Source organism: Scyliorhinus canicula, chromosome 4, assembly GCF_902713615.1.
Source record: "Scyliorhinus canicula chromosome 4, sScyCan1.1, whole genome shotgun sequence".
Lineage (NCBI taxonomy): Eukaryota > Metazoa > Chordata > Chondrichthyes > Carcharhiniformes > Scyliorhinidae > Scyliorhinus > Scyliorhinus canicula.
In genome coordinates, this window is record NC_052149.1 from 81,240,288 (window position 1) to 81,261,589 (window position 21,302).

At 48.1% G+C, this 21,302-nt stretch overlaps 1 protein-coding gene across 1 annotated transcript in view; it reads left to right on the forward strand.

The window, feature by feature from the left end:
- Positions 1 to 21,302, forward strand: part of nmnat2 (nicotinamide nucleotide adenylyltransferase 2) — a 366,697-nt gene that overhangs the window by 146,180 nt on the left and 199,215 nt on the right. The window lies entirely within an intron of this gene.

Here is a 21,302-nt window from a genome sequence, read left to right on the forward strand (position 1 = left end):
GGTGGACAGGCTGTGGAGGGGACAGGAGATGAGTTCCTTGCCGTAAGAATCCTAGCTTTTGACCTGCGCTGGTAGCCACAGTATTAATATGACTAGTCCAGTTCAATTTCTGATCAATGGTAACCCCCCCGGATGTTGATTGTGGGGGATTCAGCGATGGTAAAGCCGTTGAATGTCAATGGGCGATGGCGATGGAATACAAACAAAGTTTACACAACCTGTTCTCATAGCTTAACATGGTTGACGCCCGGATTTTTATTTGTCGGGAATCACATGTACAAGTTATAGTGAATGTAATATGATAATTCACACTATGTCTTTGTAAGCACAGTAGCGTTATCCAACCACTAGGGGGAGTAGCTCTGGGAATGCTCAGGAGCTTGTACAGGACTCCACCCTTGGCTCCACCCACGACTCCTCCCCCTAGTGCTGCTGTATAAATACCCTTGTCCAGAGTCAGCCTGCAGTTCACTGAGAGTTCATCAACGGGTAACAGGCTGGCTCTGTAGTAAGTCGATTAAAGCCTAGATTCATATCGGAAACACGTGTCTGGTGAATTGATGGTTCCATCAATTTAATCGACTTAAGAACATTCAAGATCGATCATGGAATCAGCCCTCAAGCCTGGATGCCTGGAACTCGACCTGCAGGATGCAGAGGCTAAAGAAATTTTCTCCCACTGGCTGCGGTGCTTCAAGGCCTACCTGGCAGAAGCGAGCACAGCCGAAACGACAGAGGAACATAAGTTGAGTCTACTGCACGTGAGGGTGAGCCACAGAATCTCTACACAACTAAACTCGGCCGGTTCATATACTGCAGCGCTAGCAGTACTCGATAAGGTATATGTGAGGCCCATTAACAAAGTTTACGCACGCCATGTGTTCACAACTCGCCGCCAGCGGCCTACCGAATCACTCGCCGAATTTCTAAGGGAACTCAATAATTTGTCCAATGACTGTAATTATCAAGCGGTTAACGTGGCTGAACACAGAGAACTTGCTGTGCGCGATGTTTTTGTAGCGGGCCTCAGGTCTAATTATGTGCGCCAACGATTGCTGGAAAAGGGGGCCCAAGACTCAGAAACGACTGTGGAAGCTGCTACCACGATGGAGGTCTCCTTCCGCAGCCTTAACTCGTTCCCCGCAGACCCTGCGACCCAACCATGGGCCCCCGACCAGCGACTCCCTCAGGCCTGTGCTACGCGGCTGCCCAGCCACCATGCTGCCCCAGCCAGCCACCATGCTGCCCCCGCCAGCCACTATGCTGCTCCAGCCAGCCACTATGCTGCTCCAGCCTGCCATTTCTGCGGCCAGAACCAGCACCCGCGGCAGCACTGCCCAGCCTGCAACGTGACCTGCAGCAGCTGCGGGTGGAAAGGCCATTACGCAAGAGTGTGCCTCGCTAAAAGGGCCCCTGCTTCCAGCTCCCCAGCGGCACAAAGTAATCGCTCCCCTCACCTGCAGGCCCACGGGGCCCGAAACGCTGCGGCCTATGCCCTGACTCCGCCCCCTCCAGCCACGTGCGATCCATGGGGGCTACCACCTTGGCAGACCTCCACCACGCGGCCGGCCACGTGCGACTCATGGGGGCCGCCATCTTGGCCGCCATCTTCCTCGCCGCCCGCCACGTGCGATCCACGGGCCCGACCTGCATCTCCGCGCTCGGACAACTCATTGGAAAAATGCGACTATGAACTCAGAGGGCAGTCATCACTGGGCCACTCCAGCACAGTTAATCAAGCCGCCGACTACCCGCAACTCAGCGCCGTCACTCTGGACCAATCACGCCCGAAGCATCTGCGAAATTCGATGGCAGAGGTCCATATCAACGAGTACAAAACGGCATGCCTCTTCGACTCAGGGAGCACGGAGAACTTCATACATCCAGACCTGGTAAGACGCTGTTCGCTCCCCGTTTTCCCCGCGCAGCAAACTATCTTGCTCGCTTCAGGCTCCCATTCGGTCCAGATCCAGGGGCGCACCGCCGCGACACTCACAATCCGAGGCGCTACCTACTCTAAATTCAAACTCTACTTTTTGCCCGAACTCTGCGCGCCACTCTTATTAGGCCTAGACTTCCAATGTAACCTCAAGAGCCTCACCCTCAGCTTCGGCGGGCCCCTGCCCCCACTCACTATCTGCAGCCTCGCTACGCTGCAAATTCCCCCCCCCCCTCCTCTCTTCGCCAATCTCACAAAGGACTGTAAACCCATAGCCACTCGTAGCAGGCGGTATAGCCTGCAGGATAGGGTATTTATCAGAGCAGAGGTCCGAAGGCTTCTCAGTGAGGGGATTATAGAGGCCTGCAATAGTCCCTGGAGAGCTAAGGTGGTGGCCGTTAAGACTGGGGAAAAATTCCGCATGGTTGTCGACTATAGTCAGACAATAAATAGATTTACGCTCCTCGACGCATATCCCCTCCCCAGGATTGCAGACATGGTAAACCAGATTGCCCAGTACCGGCTCTTTTCCACGGTGGATCTGAAGTCTGCATACCACCAGCTCCCAATCCGCTCGGAGGACCGCCACTACACAGCATTCGAGGCCGATGGCCGCCTCTTCCATTTCCTCCGGGTCCCTTTCGGCGTCACTAATGGGGTCTCGGTGTTCCAACGAGCAATGGACCGAATGGTAGACCAGGACGGGCTGCGGGCCACGTTTCCGTACTTGGACAATGTCACCATCTGCGGCTATGACCAGCAGGACCACGACGCCAACCTCCACCGTTTTCTCCAGATGGCACAGAAACTGAATCTCACGTATAACAAGGAGAAATGCGTTTTCCGCACAACCAGACTAGCCATCCTCGGCTATGTCGTGGAAAACGGAGTCCTGGGCCCAGACCCGGACCGTATGCGCCCCCTCTTAGAACTCCCCCTCCCCATTGCCCCAAGGCCCTCAAACGGTGCTTGGGTTTCTTTTCACTCTGGACCAGGTACAGATCAGTCAAGATCTGATTGAATGGCGGAGCAGGCTCGAAGGGCTGAATTGCCTACTTCTGCTCCTAATTCCTATGTTCCTACTTGTCCCTATTACATTAAAAACACAAATTGATGGCAGCAAAAACGTTTAATGTTTAATTCACGGATTACCAGGCTGTATCGATGAATGATTATTGGCTTTTCACTAGTGCTTCCTGTCTTGTAACCGCTTGAATAAGTAATAGCATTTGAACATTGCAAAAAGCATTTGAATATTGCTGAAAAGAGAGACATGTTACTGAAGCTTTTCATTTTGCACTCATCAGGACAAGAATGCCAAATTTAAAATTATTATCACCATTTATACTACTGGAGTAAATTGTGTCGATTGGCAAATTGACTGTGATTGGCCAAGGTATTGTCATGGAGAAATCAATAGGAAACAATGTTGTCTGGGTGACTGACCAGACACTTCGACCAGTTTATTATTAAAACATTAACCCAGGTGCCCTTACTTATGAGACGAACAAAGGACAGAAACAGTTTCACGGTTTAACCCAATTTTATTCACAATTCTCCAATTCTTTTACTGTAACTCTATTTTATTGGGTACCATCTTCAACATCACTCACACAAAATATGACTCAGATTCACAGCTGAGCTCGAGGTATTGCCCGCACCTAGCTAACAAGGCTGGCAGGCTAAGATCACTCTCTGTGGATGCCTCCTTCTCTGACCTTGGAGCTCACGGCCTCTTCTTCTTGTGTTGGTTGTGCCTGGGGGATGCCCAGGTTGTTGCTGATGATCTGTTTCCATGTTCCTTCTTTTATACCTGTTCTACTAGCACTGAGTATATGTCCACACCTGGCCTGAGTTCCATTGTCCTATCCAGACTTAAACTCATTAATAGGAATAGACAGGATACTCCTGTTCAGCCAGGATGATTCAATTGGAGTCCATTGCCTGCTAAAACACTGATATCTGACCAGTTATTAACCCATTTTGGAGTCTGATGGTCTCTTTGTTTATCGTTCATCCTGCTGCAAAGTTGATCCCTTCTGGCTGGAAGTTAGTTACATATTCATAACATGGTCTTGTTCTTCTGTGTAAAAGTGTTAACTATTGTGAGTGGGTAATCATGAAGTTCATGTCACAATAAAGAGATTTTTTGCCCTGGCAGATGGTCAGTATCGATTTCAGCCAGGACCTCATTTGGCAGTCTCTGCTCCTGGCCTATGTGTCTTGTCAGCCTGTTCTCAGTGCCACAGTAGGCACTCCAAACTCCTGGGTAATTCGAAAAAGGCTCAAGGCTTGAACATATTCCTTTTCTTTGCAGAGAATGGGTCCCTGTTTATGAATATATGATACTACTGGCAAAGTGACGTGAGAAGTACCCTCAAGTTGGTCAGCTAAAAACTCCTCAGTCCTCCCGGTGTGGGGTGTAACTCCCTGCTCTCCACAGCTGGAGATGCGCTGAGGGGGATAACCCAAGGTATTATCCATCTCTCATTGACTCACTGCAACAGTGTGGTAATGGCACATGCGCACATATGCATGTTTGTGATAACATTAGGCATCCACTATGTGGTCTGCTGAATCTTCCTCTCCATGATGGTCACCAGCCTCTCCATCGAAGAAGAAATGCATTCAACCACCTGAGACATGGCAGAGGTCATGACCTGGATGGACTCCTCCATTGCATATGCAAGCCTGGTCAGCAAAGCTTCAAGCAGCTCCTCCAAATTTCCCCAGAGCCTTTCTACAATCGAGCAGCCTCGTTGTGACTGTGACCAGAGGCCCTTCAACAACCTAGGTTGCAGCATCCAGCAGTCCTCCAACTCTCTGCAGCCATGAGCTGTCCTGCCCCTTCATTGTCTGCATCGTCCAAAGGTGAGGTGCTCAGCAAAGTGGGAGCCAGCACTGAAATGCGGGTATCTACCCACTGTGATGCTGGTGCTTGGTGCAGAGAAATATTGTGATTCTTCTCCCTCTGAGACTCGACCACTCTTGTCTTCAGAGGAGATGACTTGTGGCTCAGTGGCAGGTTCTGCAGATGTTTCATCCTGCATCAGTCCTGTCAAAATATTCTCCCATGGCCCAACTGGAGAGTTCAATGGCAGCTAAGAGGTGAGAATCAAGAACTGGACAAGCAGAGACCCAGTACGGTCAAAAGTTAAAGACTTTGTTTTACAAGGTTGACCAGGTACTGCATCCATTTTATTCCAGAAGCATTGATCTGAGTCACGAGGATGATATCTTGCTGAGGGGGTTCTAGAGTCATGTCTCTTTCCAGAGTGTTACCCTTGGCAAAGCCCCACAGCATACACACAGGCACGTCGAGGATGAACACATTGGCATATAGTTATGTCTGAAGGCCAGGGTTAGACACTGATAGTGAGAACATGGTTCAACATTGTTCCCTTGTCCAACAGCACCAGAAGCAGCCTCCTTCAGCTCTGCTTCACCAATGGGAGTGGCCTGGTGGTCCTTGGGTCAGACTCCGTATTGACTATGTGGGACCATTTCTAGGCACCATATTCCTGTTAGGCATCAACGCACATTCAAAATAGCCTGATATCTACCAGGTAAAGACACCAGGGTGAATTCTCCACCACGGGATTCTCCGTTCCACCGGCAGCGCTGGACCTGCCTCTCCATGATGATACCCACCCGTGGGTCTCCTGACAGCGTGGGGTGGCTACAATGGGAAATCCCATTGACCAGCGGTGGGAATGGATTGTTGGCAGGGACGGCACCACCGAGAAACACACGGCTGGGGTGACAGAGAATTCACCCCACCAACTTCAGTTGCAATTATTAAGAAGCTGCATCACCACATGGATTACCTGAGATTATTGTCTCTGACAATGGAACAGCTTTCACCAGCGCAGAATTTCAGATGTTCACAGATCAACACATAAAAACTGTCCCCAGCATCCTTTGTCAGCTGGTCTCACTGAAGGAGCTGTCCAGACCTTTAAAATCGGGAAGAAAATGTTATCTAGAGGTATTATGAAGGCGTGTCTTTCCAGATTCCTTCTGAGTTACAGCACACGACAGCACCAACCACTGTTGGCTCCATGCCAACATAGCTGCTGAAGACACACCGCTTCTGCGGATGTCTGGATTTGGCATTTCCCAGTTCGGAGGGAAAAGTGAGACTGAAACTAAACGATCGGAAAGTAATTCACGACATACACAGCAGTGCACGTACATTCAAAGTAGGCATCCCCATGTACGTGCGTAACTTTGGAAGTGGTCCATGCTGGGCTACAGGAGACAACATTTCAGAAACTGAACCATTGCCATTTCAAGCTGAGGACAAAGTAGTGTGCAGACACGTGGATCACGTTTGAGCAAGAGAAACATCCCAATGATTGGAGGGCCAACCTGTGACCATGTTTCACTGTCAATCTCTGAAGTATGTGGTCAGCCTGCAGTTGTTATTCCTGACACATCACCAAGCTATCGAGTACAGAACCGACCAGTTCCAGTGGTTCAGGATCACATTTTTCCTCTTCCAACACCTCCCCTGACAGGTCCAGTGCTCTGACTGTCCCCGCAGATCACCTCAGAGACTTGGTTTGTAGACTAGGGAAGTGAAAGCCAAGAGACATTACAGATGTTGCGTAGGTTGTGTAAGGAACCTAAGGAGGGTGGAAATGTAGTAATGAGAGTGCTTTCCCCTCCCCCCTGCCAATCCACCAGGTGTGGTGCCAGTGCTGTGATCCATCTGGGTGGTAAGATGAAGAAGAACCTGTAAACATCTCAGTGTGTGATCCTGATAAAGATTTCCTTTGTTTGCATCAAACCTGCTCATGCCTCAAGTTACCACGGCCACCATTTTGTTATTCTTGATGGCAGCATCATTAAAATCTAGAACAGTATGTTGTGTAGAATTTTTCATATCAAATTTGATATGCTGAAAGGATATAAAAACTTGGAATCTATTTAGATGTGGAAATAAATAGAAATAGGTGTTACTGAAGATTTCTAATGTAAGCTCATGAACAAAATGATTTTCTATAAAAATGAACAGAACCTGTCAGTCACAGTTTTGTATATAACACTGGTCTTTTTAATCTTCAATTTCCAACATAAATCTGAGCACTTATTTCACAGGATATTCTTCAGATTAAACAATGTCTATGCTTATCCGCAGCTCACTAAGCAGGACTTCATGTTTTGCTCATTCCCCCCCAAAAAATGGAAATATCTAAATCGGTCAGCGTTATATTACGTAGGAAAAGCATGCAGAACAAAAAAAGATTCATTTTTATTTTTGTTTTTCTAATACCTCTTTGACCAAGGTGACGTAAATGTTGCACCAAATTTTCTCTTCGTTGCTTACCTTTAAACATCGATCATTGGAGTATGATTCAGCCGTGTGCCTAGCCCTATTCATCAGAACTCAACAAAATGCTAACAACAAATCTACACCTGAGGTGGTCTTTTGTCTCTTTTCAGATGTTCACTAATCTGGTGTAATTTTTTTGTTGTTGTTGGCGATGTGTCTGATTTCTGCTTTACCAGTAATGGCTGTCCAGTTTGCTTTCCATGTTGTTCTAGATATATTCATATATTTTCTTAGGCTATGTCAACTGTTCTTCAGCTGGATTTGAGGATAACTGCAGCCAGAACTTGAAACAAAGGAATAGAGGCTCATTGAGGTTGTTGTCTAAAGGAGAGCATTTGCTTATTTCCCAGGGAGATTGGTCCCTTTGAAAGGTGGATAATGGGGGTAGGTGTGCTTGTATGTCTGAGGCCCATACAGCGGAGACTGGCCTCCTTTGTCTTGGACCCCCTGGGCACTGAAGAAAGGCCTTGCTCCATCAAGCCTGGGTGGTAGCTGGTGTGCAATGGCCACCTCACGCTAAAGGAACTCATGCATAGGCACCTTCCAGCCCTTAAAATGAAGTTCAGGACTTGGGATATCAGGATTCTCATGAAGAATCCCAACAGTGACAGGACAGAATGGTGTACTGCTATCATTGCCCGGAAGCTCAGGCATTTCAATATTGATATCGCTGCCCTAAGTGAGACCCAGTGAGCAGGGGAAAGTCATCTCAAGGAATAAGGTAGCGATTACACCTTCATCTGGAAAGGTAAACCAGAGAAAGATCACCACCTGCACAGAATTGGCTTCACCATTAAAAATGAACTAGTTGACCGTCTCAGAGACACCCCTTGCAGGATATATCACTACCTCATAATCCTTTGGCCAACCCTAGCCCAGAACCAGTGTACCACAATCCTCAGTGTGCACACCAACACTGGAAGCTACAGATAAGTCCAAAGAAGAATTATTACTCCAGCCTCGAACAAACCTTGGCCTGATTCCCAATGGAGAACAACCTAATAGACCGTGGCAATTTCAACACCAGCATTGGAAAGGATACAGACCTCTGTGAAATATAATCGGCAGAGAGGGGGTAGGGCAATCCAACACCAACTGTACCCTCCTCCTGACAAAATTGCTTTCTCATAACCGACACTTTGTTCTGTCAGAGGCACAAGTACAAGACCTCATGACAGCACCTCCGTTCCAAGTATTGTCACCTGCTTGACATCATCATCCAAGCAAGGGGTTGGAAGGATGTGTGTCTCAGCTGCACCATGACAGGAGCAGGCCGACAACTGCAGATGGACAACCATCTAATCCGCTCTGTGATCAACATCAATGTAACCCCAAAGCAGTGATGGGAACAGAAAGAATGCCGCAGGAAAATAAATGCTGAGGTGCTCAAAGACCCTGATGCCCACTGGAAGAAGGATTTGAAAGACCTTCGTAACTTGAGTGTCTTCGACTCTATCCCGCAACATGCTACCCGCCACTATCTCAGCACAACTCCATCTCGGCAGGACGTGGATAAGGCCATCCAACGGCTCCAGAACAACAAGACATCTGGAGCAGATAGAATCCCCATCGAGGCACTAAAACATGGCACCGAAGCTCTATTGTTGTGAATACTATAACCTACTTTCCCTCATCTGGAAGGAGGAGAACATGCCAGGCGATCCCAGAGACACCGTAACCATGGCAATGTTCAAGGATAGGTGATTGCCATTGCACAAGTCCTCCTTAATCACCTTCTCCCTGTGGCTGAATAGCTCTTACCAAAGTTCCAATGTGGATTCTACCCACTAAGGGGCACAACTGGCATGATCTTCACCATGTGGCAACTGTGGTGATACGCCTGTGCACAGTTTTGTATATAGTTATCTATCAATGTATGTCATTATTTAGTTATTCGTGTAACCTCCAACCAGCTGGTGGCGATAGAGATCGAAAAAATTTGTGGAATAAAAATACTTAAAAAAAATAATATCCCCAATTACTATGCTTGATCAGCCCCACTCAGTGGACCACATCGTTTGCATGCCTGACACGAGACTCCACAAACGAGTGCTCTACTCGGAGCTTTGACATGGCAAGCGAGCCCCTAGAGGGGAGAGGAAATTCTTCAAGGACATGTTCAAAGTCTCTTTGAAGAAGTGCAATCCCCACCGACACCTGGCCCAAGACTACCTGAAGTGGAGGAAAAGCACCCAGAAGGGAGCTGAACACCTCTAGTTCCATCGCCAAGAGCAAGCCAAACATTGACAATGAAAGGAACTCGTGGCAGTCTGGGTACCCCACCCACCCACTCCTCTGACCACCTTGTGCCCCACCTACGACAGAGACTGGGGGAGGGATTCTCTCAGCCCGGGGCCAGGCCGCAAAATCCCTGCGACCGGTGTGAATCGCGCCACGCCGCCCTGATGCATGGACACGATTCTCCGCAGTCCCACCGGCGCCGTTCACACCTGCTCTCAGCCGGCAGAAATTCGGCGTGGAAGGGTCGGGGGGTGGCCTGTGGAGGAGGAGGGGGGTACGACCTGGGGGGGGGGGGGGGGGTACGACCTGGGGGGGGGGGTCCTCCGATGTGGCCTGGCCCGTGATCGGGGCCCACCAATCGGTGGACCGGCCTCTCTGGCTGGGGGCCTCCTTTCTTCCACGCCGTCCCCTGTAGCCCTGCACTATGTTGCGTCGGGGCCGGCGCGTTGAAAGGAGCCACTGCGCATGCGCGCGTTGGCGCTGGTGCCACTGCGCATGCTCGGACCCCGCAGTACTCAGTTAATGTCAGGATCAGCAGCTGGAGCAGCGTTGTCCGCTCCATTGCCGTGCTGGCCCCATGTAGGGGCCAGAATTGCTGATCCTGAGGCCGTGTGGACGCCGTCAAGAAACGTAATGGCATTTCCGATGGCGTGAACAGGATCACAGAATCCACCCCTGGATGTCACAAATTGGACTCCTCAGTCACCTGAGATCTCACAGTTCGGAAGCAAGACATCCGCGACTCCGGGGGACTGCCTAGGAGAGAGGGATTTGTTTATTTTCCCAAGCATGTCTAGTGAAGTAAACGTGAAAGCAAAAAGCTTAGGCTGGAGAAGGTAATTGGGTGAAGCATACTCCTGCTCCTTCTCTGGAAATGGCATTCAGAGCTGTTGCTGGGTCTATAGTCAAAGAGCTTCCTGCCAGTTAAACATTGGCATCCAAAGCCACTCAGGAACCCAAGACTCACAGCTTGTGTGGTATTTTCAATTCTGCTACTCATCGAAACCTTGAGAGTGATTAAATATAAATAAATGCAGTGTTCAGTGGAAATTAGTTGTTGATTTGGCAAGAGGGTGATTTTTGTTTTAAATAAACCATTTCTAATTTGAGCTGATTCCAGTATTTGTATTGTGGGATTTTATTCCACTGAAGACGCTGTTGAACAGCAAAGAGCTGAATATTGTGATTTGCTGGGACCATGGCCATGACAATTCAGTAAATTAATTTAAATGGATAAAACATCAAGGTGTTGGTCCTGTCATGTTCCTTGTGAGCATTACTTTGTGCCAAGATCATGGAAATATCATCACATGGAATCTATGGCAGTGAATCAGGGCAGTGCAGTGGCTCAACTGGTATTTGTAATACACATGAGCCTCCTCCAATGCTGAATATCACTGCTCACATGCCACTCTGATCCCTACACCCTCATGCATGCATCATGTACGTGTCAATGCTATATGTTCCAATCATTTCATGTGGCAGCACATTCCTCATCCTCACCTCTCCTCCCAAATGCTATAATCGATCTTGTGTTCTCTGCCTTGCTCTAACCAGATGGCTTAGATGTGCAGTGTTGATCAGAGAACAATGAATCCTATAAACTAACAAAACTATTTATTTAACACTACAATTAGATTTGACACTTATCCCTAAGAAACTAACAGTTGATTAAACACATATAAACTATACTCATCTAACATCAAACTCACTAACAGATTATCTACCCTCTTGCTCTCTCACTATCTTCAGTACGCCTAGCTCAGCTCCTGCTCCTACCACCTACTCCAACCTTCTGTCCCACAAGGCTCAGCGTCATCCCTTGTATACGTCTAGGATTACTCCCTCTAGTGGCTGTCTGTACACATTTCATTAACCCTTACATTACCTTCATATATGATAATACTACATCCCCCCTTTTTCTAAAGAAAAATTATTACACTTTAAGATATTTTTCATACATCCTTATAGCATGCAGTATTAATCAGACATTCAGTGTTAACCTACTAACCCCCTATCTTTCACATTCTTGTCCATAAGAAATTAACAGTTGATTAAACACACATAAACTATACTCATCTAACATTTAACTCACTAACAGATTATCTACTCTCTTGCTCTCTATCTTCAGTGCTCCTAGCTCGGCAACTGCTCCCACCTCCTACTCTAACCTTCTGTTAAATGGAGATCATTAATAACAAATACAGCAAAATCATTGTCTTGTCATTACACATGTTTGAGTAGTAGCTAACAATTTTTTGTTTTAAACTGTTCAAACTTTTACAGTCCATAACCTTGAGTAAGCACTCAGTCTTCACTGCAGTAATGGTCGCATCACCAACAAATCATCAGTCCAATCAGTAAAATGTTCGAATGGTTGAACCATGTTCGTTGTCTGATTTGGTCTCTTTCTGTGCTTGTGATGTTGCTTTTGTGTTTCATAGATCATAGAATTTACAGTGCAGAAGGAGGCCACTCAGCCCATCGAGTCTGCACCGGCTCTTGGAAAGAGCACCCTACCCGAGGTCAACACCTCCACCCTATCCCCATAACCCAGTAACCCCACCCAACACTGACGGCAATTCTGGACACTAAGGGCAATTTAGCATGGCCAATCCACCTAACCTGCACATCTTTGGACTGTGGGAGGAAACCGGAGCACCCGGAGGAAACCCACGCACACACGGGGAGGATGTGCAGACTCCGCACAGACAGTGACAGTCTGGTTGAACAGCAAGAATCACCACTTCCCGACCATTGGAATGTTGTTGTTTCTTAAACAATGTCCTGTTCTTCCCGACGTTGGTGCCATTATTCTTGAACTTGGCCTTGTCAACACATGCATGTGTCTGTTCTACCTTGAATAGTAGTTGTGTGGCACATGTGCCGCAGTCCCTTGTCTTGTTGTCAATTATAACTGCCAGTTCCAACTATTTCCTGCTATGCAAGTGCCATGTGTCATCAAATTTCCATTGGTATCACAGTCGTCCGTCTGAGTATTTTCTGTGGTACCCAAACCATTCTTGATGTGCTTAGGATCAGTTCCTTGATGCCTTATTGATCCAAATTCAACTTGTCTACCATCCATGCCCTCAGGATTCTCTGGTGTACCATCAAACTCTGTAACATCAGTTCATGTCGGAGGTTCCAATGTATGCTCGAACACTTGGTGTACCACATCTGGAACCAACTTGCTCAAGAAGTCTTCATCTGCTGGTTGGCTGTTCTTCATTGCAGTGCTGTCTAGTGACCTGTTCACTGTTGCACGTCTATCATCAGCCTGAGTACAGTGCAGCTGAGATCTTTCAGTCTCACTTTTATCCTGTACAACTTGAATGCTACTAGTGGTTGCTACTTCACTAGTTGCACATAACATGTCTTGACCTTCCTAGTCCTCTTCACTTTGCACATCATCCGATTCTTCATCGGAGTCTCTGCTGTAACCTGCAGCAGTTAGACTTTCTCAGTCTTCATTCCACTGAAATTACAGTGTTAAAGGAGAGATTTTGGAAATGAGTTGTCCTTTCACTGAGGCCATTGAAGAAAGCAGGAACAGCATGCTGGCACTTTGGTTAGCACTGCAGTCTCAGAGTGCCAAGGACTGACTGTGTGGAGTTTGCACGTTCTCCCCTTATCTGCTTGGGTTTCCTCCGGGTGCTCCTGTTTCTTCCCACAGTCCAAAGATGTGCAAATTAGGTGGACTGGCCATGCTCAATACGCGGTTTTATGGGGATAAGATGGGGGAGTAGGTCTAGGTAGAGTGCTCTTTCAGAGGGTCAGTGCAGGCTCAATGGGCCGAATGGCCTCCTTCTGCACTGGAGGGATTCTCTGGGTTCTATGGAAACTGCTAAGAATTAGAGATGCTCTGTCAGTACAAGTTACCACAGTACAGCCTGATCAATCAATCTCAACTTCACCAGACTGACACATAGATACACTCAGCTTGCTTGCAGAAACCTATTTTAACCTTGTTCTCAAGCATTATCTGTCAATAGACTAATGCTGAGCTTTAATGTTTGCTTTCCTATATACATGACTGTGATACTGAAGCCAAGTTTAAACAAATAATCTGCCATTATACAATATTTTGGAAATGAGCCAAAGTTTGGAGAAGGTTAGAGGAAATAAGTATCAGGTATATGTATGCTCATATTCTGTACAGATGTTACAATCTTCATAGAGATGCTAACTTTTAAAGAAGAGATTCAAACTAGTGAATCCTTATATCTAGGTAGAAATGCTAATTAGTTATTCTTGATCTCAACCATCTTTCATCGTAGAAGTAAATGAACAGTTTACAGCACAGCTGTTTACACCCTAACACCTTCAACACCTTTCTGGGAATTTGGGAGACTCAGTGACTACTCATCGTAAACTCAGAGATTGCTATATTGTCTCCAAATGTAAATACAAAGAACAAAGGACAATACAGCACAGGAACAGGCTCTTCGGCCCTCCATGCCTGTGCCAATAACGTGTCCTATCTAGACCAACCGCCTGTATCCTTCTATACCCTGTCTGTTCATGTGCATAACCAGTTAAGTCTTAAAGGTCGCTAACATATCTGCCTCAACCACCTCGCTTGGCAGTGCATGCCAGGCCATCACCACCCTCTGTGTAAAAAAACTTTCCCCGCACATCTCCACTGAACCTTTCCACCCTCACCTTGAACTTGTGCCCCCTTATAATTGTCATTTCCGACCTGGGTAAAAGCCTCCTACTGTTCACCCTATCTATACTCCTAATAATTTTATAAACTTCTATCAGGTTGCCCCTCAGCCTCCGTCTCTCTGGGGAGAACAATCCCAGTTTATTCAATCTCTCCTCATAGCTAATACCCTCCATACCAGGCAACATCCTGTACTCTCATTTCTGTACCCTCTCCAAAGCTTCCATGTCCTTCTGTTAGGTGACCAGAATTGGACACAGTATTCCAAATGTGGCCTAACCAATGTTCGAGATAATTGTAACATAATTTTTGAGCATTTATACTCAATACCCCGTCCTATGAAGGCAAGCATGCCATATGCTTTCTTTATCACCGTTTCCATCTGTGCTGCCACTTTTAAGGATCTGTGGATCTGCACACCCAGATCTCTGGTGTGTCTATGCTCCTGTTGGTTCTGCCATTTATTTTATCGCTCCCACCTGAATTGGATCTACCAAAATGCATCACCTCACGTTTGTCCGGGTTAAATTCCATCTGCCATTTCTCTGCCCAATTTTGCAGCCTATCTATATCCTGCTGTATTCTCTGACAATCTTCATCACTATCCGTAACTCCTGCAATCTTAGTATCATCCGCAAACTTGCTAATCAGGCCAGCTACATTTTCCTCCAAGTCATTTATATATATTACAAAGAGCAGAGGTCCCAGAACTGATCCCTGCAGAACACCACTAGTTACAGACCTCCATTCAGAAAAACACCCTTCCACTGTTACCCTCTGTCTTCTATAGTCATGCCAGTTCTCGATCCATCCAGCTAGTTCACCCCTGACCCCATGTGATCTAATCTTTTGCACCAGCCTGCCATTATCAAATGCTTTACTCAAAAAATGTAATCAAATTAATGAGGCATGATCTCCTTCGTACAAAACCATGCTGTCTGTCGCTAATGAGACCATTCACTTCCAAATGTGCATAGATTAGGCCGGGATTCTCCGAGCCCGTGCCTGGTCGGAGAATCGGCGGGGGCGCGGGAAATTCCCGCTTTGCCACGCTGACGCCAGGCCGCAGATTCTGCGGCTACTGGAAAATTAACACCAATTGCGTCCATGCAGTCGCCCGTGGCACAGGTCGGGGGCTGCTGAAATAGGCTCCCGCAGCGATTCTCTGTAGGCCACCGTCCGAACTCCTGCCGGCGTGGTTTACATCTGGTACCACCCAGCAGGAGCTGGGATCCGCGGCCGCAGTGGTGGTCCTGGTGGGGGGCGGGGGGAATATGATTCGGGCGGGGGGTTCCTCAGTGTTGGCCAGGCCCGTGATCGGGGGCCACTGATCGGTGGGCCATCACGATATGGGGGGCACCTACCTTATTCCGCGCGGGCCCACCGTGTGGCTCCACCATGTCGACGGCGCCCATGCCGAGGTGGGCCATTGCGCGCATGCATGGACCCGCTTGCAGCCACCGTATGCAAGGCCCCACCGGCAGCCAGAGCTGTGGGACGCACTTCAGGGCCCTGCTAGCCCCCTGGAAAATGGAGAATCACCCCGGACGTTTGAGGAAGAAGTCCGGAGTGATTCTCGCCCGTTTTCCGGCGGGCGTGGGGACTTAATCCCCAAAAGGGAGAATCCCGGCCCCGATCTCTGAGAATCTGTTCCAACAATTTCACTATCACTGCGTCAACTTCACTGGCCTATAATTACCCAGATTATCCTAGCAATCGTTCTTAAATAACGGTACAACATTGGCTATCCTCCAATCTTTGGGATCTCACCTGTGGCCAATGAGGAATCAAAGATTTCTGTCAGAGGCCCAGTGATTTCACCTCTTGCCTCGCTCAGTAATCTGGGATAGATGCCATCTGGCCCTGGAGATTTGTCTACCTCAATGCTTTTTAACACACCTAACACTTCCTCTCTCATAATAACGATGTGTTCTAAAGTGTTTACACATCCGTCTGAGACACCACCAATCAACATGTCCCTCTCCTTTGTGAATACTGATGCAAAATACTCATTAAGGACCTCAACTACTTCCTCTGGTTCTATACATAATTTCCTTCCTTTGTCCTTGAATGGGCTAACTCTTTCTCTAGCTACCCTCTTGTTCCTAATATACGTATAAAATGCCTTGGAATTCTCCTTAATCCTGTATGCCAAGGACATTCCGTGACCACTTTTTGCCATCCTGATTCCCTGCTTGAGGTCTTTTCTACTTTCCTTGTATTCCTCAAGTGCTTTATCTGTTTTTAGTCGCCTGGACTCCAGAGTGGTAGTTTGCCTCCCTGGTGCTAGGGTCCTGGATGTCTCTGAGCAGGTACAAAGCATCCTAAAATGGAAGGGAGATCAGACAGAGGTCATTGTCCTCATTGGTATGAATGACATAGGTAGAAAGAGTAGTGAGGTCCTGCAGCGGCAATTTAGGGAGTTAGGTAGAAGATTAAAAAGCGGGACCTCTGGGGTAGTAATTTCAGGATTACTCCCTGTGCCACATGCTGGTGAGGCTAGCAGCAGGGATATAGTGCAGTTGAACACACTAAGGAACTGATGCAGGAGGGAGGGCTAAATTGGGGGAAGGCTAACCACAACCAGATTGGGCAGAATTTAGAGGCTGTTGTTTGGGAGAGGCTGTTTGAGGGTAATTCCACATTTGGCATGTGGTAGTCTTTTAAGGAGCAGTTGATGGGAGTGCACGACAGGCATGTGCTGGTAAAAAGGAAGGACGGGAAAGGCAGGATTCGGGAACCATGGATGACCAGGGAAATTGACAATATTGTCAAAAAGAAAAAAGATGCATATGTGACGTACAGGTGACTAAATACCTTGCATCTTTTTCCCCAACAAAACAAATTAAGCTTTCCTTTGATCACTAGGAAGCAAACCACCTAGGCTTATTATCAAGCAGGCATCTGAATAGGTCACATGACCCCCTTTCATTTAGCTGAAATTTAAGGCTTCATTACTAAAATATTGGGCGGAATTCTCCGTTCCTGAGACTAAGTGCCGGCACCAACGGAGAATCCGTAGGTGATTCACAACGGGAGAATCAGCACGAACCCCTCACCTATCCTGGTACCAGTGAGGGGCTAGCACTTGCACTGCATGGAACACATGCGGAGCGCACGGAAAATGGCCGGAGACTCGCTGGGTCCCAGGCCGCGCTAGCGCAAGACTGACGAGCTGCACCAGTCGTGCCGGAAAACATGGCGCCGGCCATGCTGGTACGCTAAACCACCTACCCCAACCCAACAGCCCACTCTCTGGCCACACTGCAGAAGCCCCCCCGGCCAATGGCACTGATCCTGAACGTGCGTGGCGGCGCTGGGCACTGTCCGCAGCCAGCACGCCTGGTTCCCGATCACTGAGACCACAAGTGGCCCTCGCTGTCGACAACCCGGCCTATGGGGGCGGAGCATCCATGGGCGGGCCAGCTGATGGCGCGCCAATGACCTTGCAACTGCATGCGGCACGTGTCCTGATGACGCCAATTTGGAGGGAACGGAGCATCGTGAACTAGCGTCAGACGGGCGCCTGCACCAAATCCGGCATCAGAAGCCATTTTCCGCCCGATCGCCGATCCCGATTTCGGCGACGGGCTATGGAGAATCCCGTCCATTATCTTTGAACTTCATTATTGTAATTTAGGCCAGACATTAACTGTGTCCTAGAAGAACAAATGCTAACTCAGTGATGGAGGGAGAGCTAAATTGGGGGAACCAGATTAGGCAGGATTTGGAGTGGGCTGCATGAGTGGCCCTCCTTCACCTCAGTGGACTGCAAGGTTAAAATCAGGCATGTTCACTCTCAAGTTCAAGTGGTAAAATTCAAATAATTATTTAGTTTTGTAAGATAATGGGTTAAGAACACATTTCCTGACATTACAGTCATCTAAATGGGAAAAAAAACTTTGATGTAAGTAGTTTTGATTTAAGTAATAATTTCCAGGAATGTGTCTATACATAAAAAAAGATATTCCTGTACTGATTGAAACACATAATGAAAGTCACTGACAGGATGAGTCCTAATCTGAAATAATTGGCTTTGCCCACCTAATCAACACACATCTTTCACTAATCCTAATACAGAAATTAATTCATGCTAACCGCACAGTGCCAGACAGGGGTGGTTTGCCTATATTTGGGACAATAATTGCAGGTAGCAGATCAAAGACTTGGGATTACATTTGGCTTTGAAGCACATCACTAATTAACTGTCCATGTAGATAAGGTCACCCTGGATAGCTGTCATGAATCATGTGTGAATTGACCTATAAAGGACAAGAGAAGGAAATTGATTTTGGGTGATAGTGCAAATGGTCAGTATCCAATCAACTGCTTGTTGTACATCTTTCCAACTTTCATTTCCATTAACTTCAGAGTGGATGGCTGTTAGTTTTTCACTGAATTGTGCTCTACTGAATATAAGGGCAGGATTGTACTTGACATGTGGGCTACACAGTACTCGCGCAATGCATAAATGACTAGGAATGAGGTGGGTGTGGTGGTGACAATAAGTGAAAAATGAAAATTGGTTATTGTCACAAGTAGGCGTCAAATGAAGTTACTGTGAAAAGCCCCTAGTCGCCACATTCCAGCGCCTGTTCGGGGAGGCTGGTACGGGAGTTCACACAGAAAAGGTTGCTGGCTCATGATTCTTTTTAAACTAGCTGACAGGCTCTCAAATTCCTGGAGAGGGCCAGCGGGGAAGCGATATGGAAACAAATCAGAATGAAGCCTCCTCTGGAACCTTGGGAGTGATTCTCTTGCCGCGTTGTGCTCAAGCGGGAGCACAATGTAGCCGGGGAATTTCGGGAGAGGCCTCCAGCGGACCTCCCGACAGCCTCCGCTCCTCGCGAGATTCACCAAAGTCTCGCGAGACATCAGAGTTGGAACTCCACTCAAAATGGGAGGGACCAAATGACGCTCACAGAAGTAGGTTGTAAAGTAGATGGTGCCGACAATGCGTGGTATCCAGCCGAACACTGAAGGGGTGGATTGCGCAGTGGGCTAGGGAGAAGAAGTCAGAACCATGGGTCAAGACACCCAAGGCTTGAGGCAATCTGTGCGGTCGATGTCTGAGGCACAGGCCAGGAGAGCCCAGTCACAGGCAGACATGTACAGGTTTCACATGGCCCAATGGGGGTGTTTGCTAGAGCTGTTGGGGAGGGTTTAAACTAATGTGGCAGGGGGATGGGAACCGATGCAGGAAGTTGGAAGGTAGTAAAACAGGGACAGAAGCAAAAGGAAGTCAGGGGGAAAGTGTAAGGCAGAGAAGCCATCGTCAAAAATCAAAAAGGGCGACAGTACAAGGTACAGTTACTGAGGGGAGCTCAGTGAATAGGCCCAGTAATACCAAAAGGAATAAAACTGGAGATGTTAAGATTCAAAACAGAGGTAAAAAAACCAATGTAAGTGTACTTTACCTGAATGCTCGTAGTATTCGGAATAAAGTAAATGAGTTGATGGCGCAAATCATCGTGAATGACTATGATTTAGGATGAGGGGGGATCTTATAGAAACATATAAAATTATGAAGGGAAAAGATAGCTTAGATGCGGGCAGGTTGTTTCAACTGGCGGGTGAAAGCAGAACTAGGGGGCATAGCCTCAAAATAAGGGGATTTAGGACTGAGTTGAGGAGGAACTTCTTCACCCAAAGGGTTGTGAATCTATGGAATTCCTTGCCCAGTGAAGCAGTTGAGGCTCCTTCATTAAATGTTTTTAAGGTAAAGATAGATTGTTTTTTGAAGAATAAAGGGATTAAGGGTTATGGTGTTCGGGCCGGAAAGTGGAGCTGAATCCACAAAAGATCAGCCATGATCTCATTGAATGGTGGAGCAGGCTCGAGGGGCCAGATGGCCTACTCCTGCTCCTAGTTCTTATGTTGTTATGTTAATCACAAAGGGCCATGGCTGAGTCATTGAGATCAATGGCCAGGCACTAACTGACCGTGGCCAGTCACAAAGGGACATGTCACAGGTGCAGAGGGATATGACCAAGGCAGTCAGGTACATGCTTCACTTGCTCCATGGTTGAGGGCATTGAGACCTTGGCTCAGATGAGGGCGGGCCTCCAGGACTGGCAGCGCAGGTGACGGTGAAGCCTCCAGCGCTCACTCCGGACTCACCCTCATGCCGTGTAGTAGCCCGGGGACCAGCGAGCACCCCAAGGGAGGAGGAAGATATGGCGATCAGGCCGGTGCCTCCTGCAGAGGAGTTGCTGGAACACCTCAGCACTTCCAAAACCTCCCACCTGACAATGGTGCATCTAATGGGCAGCAGGCAGAACAGGGTGGCATGTCATCACCAATGACACCTGAAGGTCGGTCAGGCCCAGGCCCTCCAGAACACAGCTGCCAAAGGCATCTCAGGTCAGAGGGCGAGACAAGCAGCAGGTCGTCTCCACATCTGATGTGCTGTTTGGGCCCATACCTAGATGGAGTGGTAGAGTACGAAAATTAGAAAGTTAGACACCACTTAAGTTGGCACGGGTAAGAGTTAAGGTCAGGGCACAACAATTTTTATAGTCACCATTAGACACTTTTTCATCAACTTTCTGAGCTGCCTCTATCCTCTGTCCGAAGTGTGTGTTGGGCCTGGCTGTAGAAGGTGTGCCAGGTGGGCGGTGTGGACAGCTTTGGGGGGGGGGGGGGGGGGGGGGAATGATGCGGGGTTGGGAGAGGAAGTTGATTTGGGGGTGGGGGATTGGAGGCTGGAGGATGGGACAGGGCAGAGACCCCTTGACACTTGAAAGTCCCACCTGCGATCGCCCTCAGCGAGGGGTGGCAGGATACGGGGCCAGACTTGTGAACCTGCCTTGTCTGACTGCTTACCCAGTGAGTGAGCCCTCGCCACTCACTGTCTCCAGAATATCACTGCCCATCTCCCCCCCCCCCCCCCCCCCCCCCCCCAAAAACGAATATGTGGACCCGTGAGATGGATGGGCCGCAAACTTGCAGGGGTCACCTAGGCAGACAGTGGAAAGGGATCCTAAAGGTAGAGTCAACCGTTGTCAAACGAGGAGCACCAGAGCTCATCTCACAGCAAGTCGTCATCATCCTCCATTCCATGGACAAGACCTGCCGATACTGCCTGCCCGGAGCCAATACCCTACAGTGATGCT